This window comes from Python bivittatus, unplaced genomic scaffold, assembly GCF_059951505.1.
Source record: "Python bivittatus isolate LINGU-HERP-01145 unplaced genomic scaffold, Pbiv_v1 ctg000330_np1212, whole genome shotgun sequence".
NCBI classification, from domain to species: Eukaryota; Metazoa; Chordata; class Lepidosauria; order Squamata; family Pythonidae; genus Python; species Python bivittatus.
In genome coordinates, this window is record NW_028277058.1 from 20,202,588 (window position 1) to 20,214,301 (window position 11,714).

Below are 11,714 nucleotides of genomic sequence, written 5' to 3' on the forward strand. Positions count from 1 at the left end.
TCTGCATGCATAAAATTTTAGATTCCAGTACAAGTTTGTAACCATCTGGACCATAGGCATATATTTTGAACCATGATGACTCCAAAATGATAACGTGACATCACAAGGCAAATTCTGCCCTTTAGTACTTGTGTTGCAAGCCCATCCACACCTGCAAGCATTTAAAAGGTGACACTTGCATCGCAATGCCTCAACGTACATTTCACCACTTGCCCCCCACCCCAACCTCACGGATGCTATGATCTGCTTCTTCTGCTTCAGTACTGTTAGAAAGCCCTTCTTGCTTCTCCTTTTTTTCCCCTTCTTCCCCTTAAGCACTATCCCCAGTTACGGAGGATCTCTGAAAGCCAGCTTCTTGGGGAAGACCAATGATTGTTTGCTCAATCAAGCAGTTTTCACCAGTTGTGCTATTGTATAAAAAGGATTATACAGACAAAATATTGCTGGGGAAATAAAATATTAATTCTGTTTTTTCAAGCCTCTTCAGGTAAGATTGTTAGATGCTTTAGGTGTCAACTTTGTGTTCTATGAACTACTAGGGCTTTGTCATGGTTAGGGTTATAGTACCACACAAGTTGGGGTGCCTGAGGAAGGCTATATTCACACCTTTGCATTACTAGATCTCTACTAGGAGTACACTTGGGATGTAGTTAAGTTCCACTTCAAACCAGCCTGGAACTTTAACTAGTTAATAAATTCCATAGGGCCTTTACTCTGCTGTGTTTTGATATCTTGCCATCAATTATGCTGTGCAAAAGAGTCTTATCAACTTCTGGGGAAGAAATTGTGAACTGAAGATGGCTGTGACAACTGTGGTGGAAGGAAGAGCTGGTGAGTAGACCAGCTCTTTGTAATTCCTTTCTGGACAAGGATAGGACTTGAGATTGCCCACAAGTGCTCCATACAGTTGCTCCTTGAGAGAAGACCGCAAGACAGTGGTCTCCAGTGGGCTTAGAGCTCTGGAAAATGAAGGAGTAGTCATCTTTTTGCTCAGACTATGTTTGGTGCCTTCAAAAGGATACTGGATTCTCATACTTCCTTTTCTAATCACTTTTGGAAATTGCTTGTTAACTGCTTTTCAGCTTTTAGGAACCTTTGGATCAACAAGTTTACAGCTCCAGGTTAGTTTCCTTCAATCCTCAGTGAAATAAGTTTTAAATACAAGTTTAAGGACTTAATTTTTTTCTTTTGGAACAAACAGCAAAAGGGTGATTAGAAGTTTGATTTTAGAAAGTTATAAATGTATTAAGGGTTCAGATGGATTTGAAATAAGATTTTGGAATTAATTATAAGAATCTTTCCTGTGGGAAAATGCTTTTGTTTTGAATTCTCTTAAAAAAACATGATAGAATGAGACTTGGACACTAGAGGGAACCAGAAGGAACTAAAGATTACAATTAAAGGAGAACAGTTAAACTTGACTTACTAATACTGAACAAAGCAAAATATTTTAACATTGGACATAGTGAAGGATATTTTTGAACAATGGACCTAGAAGTTAATTTTAACTTCTGTCTGTGTAGATAGACTATGTTTCAAAGATGTTATGAAGAGACTTGTTAAAGCTTTGAAGAATTTTGTGAGAAGGGACAAAGAAAAAAATGAAAAACAAAAATATTTTATCCCTGTCAGTCTGAGGACAATAAATCACTGGTCCATGTGTTACTGTATTGTAACTTCCATAGAGATACACATAGTAAACTCTTAATAACTCTCTTTAGACCATTCTCTGGACTGGGTGAATTCTGTGTAAATCTTCTGGTAGATAAAGACCCTAAAATAACATAAACTGTTGCTAATTAATGGCAAATTCATTTTGGATTCATTTGGAGTTATAGTATGTAGAGTAGAGTATTATGTAAAACTCTAGAGTGTTCTATCATTTTTATCCTATTTTCCTGGATCTTGCCTTTCTTATTATTTTCTTATTTTACTATGTTCTATTTTATTACTTTTATTTTGATATGCTTGGTGGGTCCTTGACCTGCAATACAGTATTTTGATTTGATATTAGGGAATGACATTTTCTAGCACTTGCTAAAATGATTTTCCAGACATCCTAACTGCTACTCCTAGATAAGCAATGATCCAGGTCACTGAACATGTTCCCATATGAAAAGACACTTTCTACTTCATGATAGAATGAAGCTACCATGAGTACAACTTTCTAATTCCTAGCTTTATTAAAATATCAGCAAGTCCTGCTATGGCCATATTATTTCTCTAAACACCTTGAAGTAATACTTCTGCCAATTTTCTTAGTTCATAACTCAGGTTAATACCCTGTACTTGTTTAAAAGGGTGGGGTGTGAGGGTTGAAGAACAGTTCCTAAGTCCTACACTCAGATATTTAGAGGCAAACTTCATAATGTCATATGAAAATACTTTGAGCGATAACTACTCCATATTGTAGCAAATGGATGAATTCCAGTGACAGAGGCCAGCAGTTTATCACTTAGATTGATGTGGAGATTCAAACCCATACTAAAGAAGGGAGAAAGAAACAAGCAGAGCAGTTGAATATATGAGCTTTAGATTTCTCCAAATTCTCAGTTCATATCTCTGGCAAATACTATCAGTCCCTTCTCTTTGGAAGAGAAGAACAAGACTGAGGAATGTCAGAATGGGAAAGCAAGAGAAAGAGAAGCAGCAAACAGACTGAAAAAGGGTTATCCCATCCAACATGTATTGTATGGTGTGCTGTAAAATGCTTAGAATCATATGAATGAAGTGGGATAGAAGTATTTGAAGTCAACAAACTGAGGTTCCAGTTGCATCCACTGTTGAAATGCAAACTGTCCACCAATGAATTAAGGGTGGGGAAGGAGGTTTCTACTCCTACATGCTCTGAAGGCTAAAGTGCCTCTTGCATTAAAATTGGTCTAGTTTTATAATATAGCTGTCCAAATATTGCAGCATTCATCATCTCTCAGCCATTTTCATCCAAGTGGAAATAATTACAGCTAATAAAAATGAAAATAGCAGTTTACAGGACAATAATAGCAACTAAAATAAAGCTAATTAACAAAGACTTCAATCCTAGATGGACATACTTGGCCAGACATTTATGAATTAAATGGGACCTATTTTGTGTAAACATCACTTGGATGTGAAGTGAATATGAAAAAAAATCTGTTTTTGTGCGAACACTATAGTCTCAAGAGGACCAGCAACAGATCTCACAGCAGCACATCAGAGGGAAGAGGCAATAAAGCAAAAATACCTTGGAAGTAGGGAAAGGCAAATCCTTCTGTGTTGTTGCCAAGTCAATTGCATGGACGTGCCTATGCAAATACTGTATCAAGAACCAGGGTCCACTGAGGGCTGTTTTTACCTTTTATATATGAGATGAAGGAATCCCCAGAGAGAGGGTATTTGTTAATGAGCCCCATAGCTACCTTGAAGAACAAATGCTGTACCCAATTTCTCTTTGATTTGGTTTTCAGCCATCCTTATTTGGTGAAAAAGGGAGAAGCTTTCTGAGAAGAACACTTTTGTGGGTGAGGGGTTCTTGTACTTACTTTTGTGATGAGATGGCTGAGGGGTATGAATGAACATCTTCTCTTTGACTACCTAATCATGTATTCAACAAATTGCAACTTCCCTGGCTCTCCGCACCTTAATTAAGTCCCAAGAGGAGACATCATAAGGGGATCCTCAGGGATGCTGTAAGGGGACAAGGAGAGAGATGTGACAGAAAATAATAGCCTCTGCCCACTCATAGCAACAAAATAAGCTTTAAAAAAAAATCCCACTGAAAGAAATTCAAAGCTCACTAAGAATAAGGAAGAAAAACAGAGGCCTGTTTTGCAGAGGAAATTAATTTTCAAGGAATTAGAGGATAGATTTCAGAAGGATATAAGAAAAGGCCCTCTACACTTCTGAATATCATTAGTGGAACCAGAGCATTGAAAAGCATTTTGACTGTAAAGATATATTACTGGTATCAGATACTATATTCATTTAGTGTTATACCTTACAGCTTTCTGCTCAGAGCTGATGAACTATGAAGAATAATCAGAAATATTTTCTTAAGTCCACACAAATCCCATTTTGTATAAATGATTCATACAACAACAAGGAGGAAATAATTTCTGGAAGGTAAGCAGGCTTACATAAGTTGCTAAAAGACTAAAGTGGCAATAGCTGAAGGAAAGCAAATGAAGCAGTGTTCAGAGGCTTTTTAAAAGAGAGAGAATGAGAAGGAGAGTAGCAAGGGAAAGTTAATTGCCCTTTCATCCCTGGTGTCAATTTCTTCCTCTCCTTCCTGGTTGAACATGGTAAGTGTTTGGCTTTTGATTGTGTCTGCCTTCCTTTGCTTTATCTACAAAAAAGAATTATGACATTACTTTGCACAGGCTTTGTGCAAATTCTTCCTTTAAGATTGGTCATTTTTGGGGAATGTTAGATGCCCAAATTCCCCTTTCTAAAATCCCACTGTCTGAGGCACACAGCAGTTGGCAGAAGTACATACAAAGACTTTCTATCTCTCTCCACTTCAATGTCTTTTACCAGAGGAAGGTATAATTCTAGACCCAGCATGTCAGAATGATTCATTGCTCTAACATGACTTTGGGGATAAATTTGAATGTAAAGATCCTTGTTGCTAGCATGCATGCTGACATTTGTTTAAAGAACAATGACAGCCACCCAACAACAATAACTTGGGTTCACAGATTAATTCTCAAGTTTCAGAATACATTCTTAGTTATTTATATTTTGGTTTAAAAAAACAGTTTAAGATCTATGCAGCTCCATAAATTTATATAAGGAAATGAAACTAATTGAAAAACAGTTTGGCTATCTGCTCCTCTTTCCTCTAGAGTCAAGTACTTCCTGGTTAGATACAAGGAGGAGTAATAAAGATTACAGGAGTTTCTGTTACAGGGGATTTACTGAGCTTGAATGAGCAGATGGCTCTGAAACAATCTAATAAACGCAAACCTTTCTAGATCTACAGTCACACATCTTTCTAGACTAGAGAAGTTCAGAAAGGACAGAGAACAATGGTTTAGTTTTGCATACATGTGTTTAAAATGTGTATGATTTCAATTGGATACATCTAAATTATTTACACATTGGACTAAGTTACAATATACTTTGTTAGGTTACATATATATCTTACCCAACACACTATAACCTTTTGGGATAAGTAACATTATACAGAGCACAGAAAAGGGTAGAAAGTTCTGGAGATGGATAGTGTTGGTTTAAACTAGGTTTATTTGCTTTCTTTTTCTCATGCCTTTAATGGCTTACTATTTGTTACTCGCTTCCTGCACTTTCTGTGCATTGTTTACCCCAAAATGAATAGTGTTTTTATATAATAATTATAGCTACAATAATAATATATCATACATAATTAGACACTTGGATAGGGTTTGAATCATGAAGAAAACTGACCAACTTTGGCTGGTGACATGCAATTACTGGAATTGGAATAAAAATAATATACTATAATTCTCTTGTGTTCTCCATTACGTTAGTTGTATAATTTTATAAGTAATTTATTTCTGAGGCTGTTTATCATCCACTACTATCCTTTCAGCCTAATCTTTTGTAAGCTCCTGTAAGAGATCTTGGGACCATAAATCCTATGATTCTCAGCCACTAGTTGTTCTGCTAGCTGGGAATTCTGTGAATTGTATTTCTAACTTATCTGGAGGGCATCAACTTGGGGAAGGCTATTTTACCTGCTGTATCTTCCAGAATGTGCTGCAAAAACACTCTTTGGGGAATGTTTATCAATTTCTTATGTGTACTTTTGTATGACTATTTTCTAAGAGGAGACTTTCTCAACTCCTGGTTGTTTAGGTCTTGAATGCATATCATCCAAAATTTATTTTGGAAATAAGTAATAAAGTTATAACATAGAGGTTAACATCAGTAGGTAACTTAGTTGTTTTGAAGTAAAACCCCAATCCTTTGCTATTAGCCAGGCCACCATCAGCTACTGGCAGTTGAAGTCCAAAACTCTGGCCAACTCTACTTTGCCTACTCTCAGCTTAGAACAATGTCAGTTGATATGAGAATCATGAAGTAGGATTATGAGAATATTAAATACTTCTTCCTCCACCTGCTCACTTTATAGATTCCAAGTAAGAAAACCTTCTTCCATAGAAAATAATAAAAAAAAGTGAATATGTATTCTTGTCTTAGAATATAAATATACTGAAAGAATTCACAGAAAGGTTTTATTCAGGTGAACTGAAATATAAACCTGGATATTTTTTAAGTAATTCAGGAGCTTAGGTACTCATAATCTTTTTGTAGAATACTGCTAGAACAAGCATCATCATGGAATGGGGGATATTTTCAACAGCTTTGTCATCACAGATTACAAAAGTTATTATAGGAGGAGAGGTGATGGCAAAAGCCATACCAACCCGTTACAGTAATGCCAAAGTGTGCCTATCTGATCAGGCAATTTTTTCTTCATGTCTGGTTTACAGTAGCACCACCTCAGAGGCTGTCTGGAAGGATTGATAGTGAATTTTAGATTCATACAGAATGCTTTCTAGAGGGACTCCTCATAGACCAGTTAAATATTGTAGCTATTTAGTGCTATAAAAATGACTGCTTCTCTAAAATGTCAAGGCTGACAGTCTTTGAACAAGCTTGAAATGTGAGAAAATACACTCTGGAGTCCTTGGGGTTCTCTGAGCTTGGTTCTTTTCTTGCAAATGTTTCATTACCCAGCTAGGTAACATCTTCAGTGCTAAAATGGGATGAGGTTTGCTCTGTAAGCAAGAGAGAGCAAACCTCATCCCATTTTAGCACTGAAGATGTTACCTAGCCGAGTAATGAAACATTTGCAAGAAAAGAACCAAGCTCAGAGAACCCCAAGGGCTCCACAGTTCAACCCTGAGCTACACATATTCACCTCCAAAATACACTCTGTTTCTCAACCACTTTGCCAGTAAAATAGTGAATCACTGCCCTGCAGAAAGTTATATTTCTCTACTATTTGGTGTATTCATCCCTTCAGGATTAGTAATGTTTTCAGTGTCTAGAAGCAATGGCTCATAAGATTTCTCGTACAATAATAGATTATAAGTTTCTGTTCTTCAACCAGTATACAGTAAACCATCTCAGATTTGTTTGTATATGTTTCATGAGGGGAGGGGAGGAAGGGGAAAAGGGAACAGAAGCAATATTAAAAGCAAAAATATGTCAAACACCATTTGGTATTAATCTGCGTTACCTCTTTTCTGTAGATTTCAGCAGTCTCAGGAATGATGACTAAGGCAAGATATAGGTAGAGTTTAACTTTCACCTCAGTAGTACAGTTAATGACTTGTAGACTATAAACTCAGTTGCCTTGTGGGGCTTGTTCTTGAGCTAGCAAGGTATTTCATTTCACTTTCTTTTAAACAAAGGTGCTAAAGCCTTGCATGGAATCTCTACAAGTCCTTCAAAAGTTGCCAAATTGTAATTTTTGCTATGACAGAACATTCTCAAATACATGGAGAGCAATCATATTAACACTTCAATTAATTAAATTTTAATTAAATTTAGTTTTTAACCTGGCCCTGCCTATTTCATTATCCTAGCCATTCCTATATTTTGGAATGTGGCTCCTGGTATAATACTCAGTGGTTAAGTGCAGCTGTTCATCCAGCATTTCATACTCATGCTTTAAAATATGCAGGCCTGCTCTACTTGTGTTCAGCAACCCTCTTGCTCCTTTTTCTGAGTGAGGCTTTGGACATCTACCTTCAGATCCTGGCTTGACAGCACAGCAATTCGACCATTAATATTTATCTTTTAGTTCTTAGAAAATTTTGCCTAGAATTAATGCAAATATGGGCACTGGGAGCGAGATACTTTGTATATTAGCAAGAATTAGCTTTCCTTAACTTGGTGCCTTCTAGATATGTTGAACTGTTCCTATCAACTCCAGCTCACTTGACCATTCTCATGAGAGTCCAATGCATTTGTAGAGTGCTAATTTGTGCAGGACTGAATGAGAGTATAGTTTCTAAAATGAAACTAATGGAGAACACGCAGCTTATTCTAATGAAAACAACAGAATGTCTTGCAGCACATAAAATACCGTACAAGCACATTTATTATGACATTGTAATTTCCTTTTAGTAAAACTGCTGAGTACCGTGTGTGAAAGCACTTAGTCCATTTCTGTGGCAAGTGGCTTCCACTGGAATTTACTAGGTGACATTTAAACCAAACAATTATTCAATTCTTGTGGGGTTGTCTTCCCAGAAGTGGGACATGGAGGCCTGCCAGATATCATTGAACTACAGCTCCCAGGATCTAGCTTGACTGCTGGAAGTTGAGTTCAGTAACATCTGGAGGACCACAGGGTTACCCTATCTCCTCAGTCAAGTTGCAAGGAATACAAATAAGTGCCCTCATGACAGAAAGCCTTTTAACTTTATGAGAAACATGAAAATGTTTTGATCAAAGCAGAATATTAGCTGCTATATTTTGTTGCTGCAGCTGCACTAATGGTACAAGTATAGTTTATAAGAAATGGGTTCCTGCTTTAAGGATTTATTGATTAATATCTATAATGTTAATAACATCAACTGGTGCAATCCATCATCACTTCATGCTTTTATAATTTTTTAAAATTAATGTGTCAAGTAGTTCTAAATTCCAACTCGTTCATTGTCTTTGTAATAACTTTACAGTTTGATTTTAGCTACAACCCATATTATGCTTCATTCTTGGCTCCAATCCCATTCACTGTTGTTTGGGGAAGCATTTGTTGATAGATAAGGTTACTGGGTGTTGCCATTCAAAATGTGTCATGAAAATAATTTCCTCTTTCTTCTTTTTCTCTGAAGACCAGATCACTGTGGATAGTTGCTGTAGATTGAATTTGCCAACATTCCAGTGCTTTTAAAGAACTGAACTGATTCACTTCAGCTTGGAAGAATCACCATGAGGAAGATTACAGACATTAAGAATGATTACTGTGAAATAAACACAATTCAAAAGGTCTAGATTGAATTTATTTCAAGTTCAGGTCCTGATTCAAGCAACTGGAGCAAGATTATTCAAATTATGCTTCTATTGTGCAATCATCCTCCACAAGCTCCCTGTGTTTTCACACTTTTTATTTTTCTTTCCAGCAAAAAATCATTAAAGATCGAAAGATGAAATAGCTGCATAATGCTGTTTTTAATTTGTTTATTATGACATTTGCTTACCCACTAAGGAAGGTTCTCTGTTTTTCAGATCTCTTTTGACTGGGGACTACTAAGAGCTGGGAAAAAAACCTTCAACATTTTTAAAGCTTGTCCAGAGAACTTACTGTTGTTACAGGTCATGGAGAGAAAGCAAATGTTAAGCAAATGCACATAACAGGGGTCCTCATTTATGCTGTTTGCTTAATAGGTTCTTTTAAAATTAAAGGTATAATGTTTAATCTTGCAATGTATGCTTCTCTGTTTAATATTAATGCTTCTTTTCTCACAACATATGATCTTACCAGCACATTTTGGTGATCTTCAGTTAACTGAGCACCATCCTCAAGATATTGTCCATTCTGCTGCAGGACTGAAGTTTTTTCTTGAGGAACTGGTTATATTTCAAGAATATCATATTTTCCCAGTGATGATTGTTAGGATGTTGTAGTTCTTCCCCATCTATCAAAGTTGTTATTATATGTTTCCTGGAATGTCACATGTTCTGTACTGCAAATGCCATGAAATGTCATCTGCTAGATACTGCCTGTGATACCCCCAATGAGAACATTTATAATTCTAGCTGTCCAGTCTTTTTGTGACTATTTATTTGCTTTTTAAAGGCTGCATATTCCACTTATCAGTGGGAGCTTAAATCCGCACATAGGCCTTTATAAAGGAAATGAGTCAGAAATATCAAAATCATATGCTCTTGTATCTCAATATTTTCATCTTTCATTCCATACTTTGCCATGCCTTCTGCTCTGGATTCCACATTGTTCTTGAATCTTTTTTTAAAGCTGCAGATAGACAAAAAGAAAGCATTTCATTTTTCATGTGGATGTGATTTTGTACTGTGGCCCCCAGTGTGTGAGACTCATATGAGATTTATATGGAGGAGGAACCCAGATGTAGGTTTTTAAAAAACATATTCTCTCTGAGGCAGCGTGGCTGTTTTGAGGGTATGAGGAGGCAGTCCCTGCCTGCCTCTCATCAAAGTTGTCAGTCACTTGTGAATGTCTCCCAGGACTGCATGTGTGGCACACTGAGAAGCATCTTTCTTGAAGTGGGAGGTAACGCTGAGAAGTATTAAATAGGGATAGCTGAGACCTAGTAGAGTAGAGGGGTTGCTGGTTAGAGAAGGGGCTGCTGCATCACAAAGACAGTTGGGGATCGCTGCTGAGAAAAAGAAAAAGGAGATCAGAAGTAACAGTATTTTATCTTTGTATTTGTAAACTGTAATGAAATTATTACCCACCCACCCCAAAAAAGTCACAAAGCCCATAGAAAGTAATCAGTTCAAGGCTCAGAAGACATCTCAGGTGAATGAGGATGAGCTGCTGAGCTGCAGGACAGGGCTGTTGGAGGTGTAGGTATCTGTAGGTGAGATAGGAACAGAGAAACTGTAATCAGCAATCCAGCAGACCAAATGTCTCAGGAGTCCCAGGCACACGGTGGCCTGGGGAATAAGGAGATTGGAAGGAGAGCTTTGTCATGAAGAGTCCAGTAAGGATGGTAACAGATGCTGCCCCCCCAAAAAAGAGGAGCCATAAAACAGCTGTGTGTAATCCACAAGGGGCCAGAACTACAGCAAGGGTGATTCCTGCATTCATCTATAGGAAAGTTCCCACATATGTTTTTAAGAGAAAGATGAAGGCTGAGGGACAGGAGATGAATTACTTCTGCATTCTGTTGTAAGAGCTAAACTCAAACCCAGATGCTTGAAGAAATAAGTTGAAAGAAGCAGAGCAAGTGACTATGGGGGGAGAAAGAGATGCAAGATATAGTAAAAGTAATAAAGTCTAAGATCTTTGTGACAGTTAAGAAGGTGATAACTGAGATCAATAAGAATCAAAGAGTGAGGAACAAGAGAGATGAAGTAAAGAAGTTCGTGTTCCAGCAGCAAAAACTTGTTAAATACAGAGAAAGTTTCAAGGTTAAAAACTAAATGTGCCTAAAAGGAATTGAGTTGAAATAAGATAGACAAAGAAGAAATCTTTAGAGATAGAGAGATAAGGTTTAAAATATTACACAAATAAGAAATCTCAGTGTTCAACATTAGAGCATCTGAAGTATTTTGCATATATTTGCATAATAAAGGCCCTTATGTAATAAACTCTGATGTCTGCTTGATTACCATAATTCTTTATAAAAACACAATCTACAACAGAGGGCCTCTCCATGTCAGATTTTGCACTGCTCTAGAATTTAAACCAAGTGATGATAACAGCATTATCAACAACTATTAATGAGTCTCCAATTATTATTAGAAAACTTAGATTTCAAAGGACATTAAAAGCTTGAAATATCTTAGGCTTTGAAATGTTTTGTTCCAGGTCTCTCTCGGGTTTCTGGCCAATAGCTGTACAAATTGGAAAAACTTTAAAAGTTTCAATTAATGCTGTGCCAAAATTAATCTCAAAATCTACTTTCATTTCTCAAAAGTGTTCTTCTTCTGCAAAAGGGGTTTCTGCTTCTTTTCTTTCAACTTTATCTTGGTGGCATTTTTTAATATAGGCCATTGCTGAAAGCTCATTTTGTTCTTTCCTGTTATGTCACTGA

The 11,714-nt window shown here is 36.8% G+C and overlaps 1 long non-coding RNA gene across 1 annotated transcript in view; it reads left to right on the forward strand.

Moving 5' to 3' along the window:
• LOC148215908 (uncharacterized) overlaps window positions 1-10,104 on the forward strand; it is a 44,594-nt gene extending 34,490 nt beyond the window's left edge. Inside the window, exons 2-3 of the long non-coding RNA XR_015796317.1 lie at window positions 3,983-4,101; window positions 8,811-10,104. This is a non-coding gene — a long non-coding RNA (uncharacterized LOC148215908). The remainder of the gene's footprint in view (window positions 1-3,982; window positions 4,102-8,810) is intronic.
• The last annotated feature ends 1,610 nt before the right edge of the window (window positions 10,105-11,714 follow it).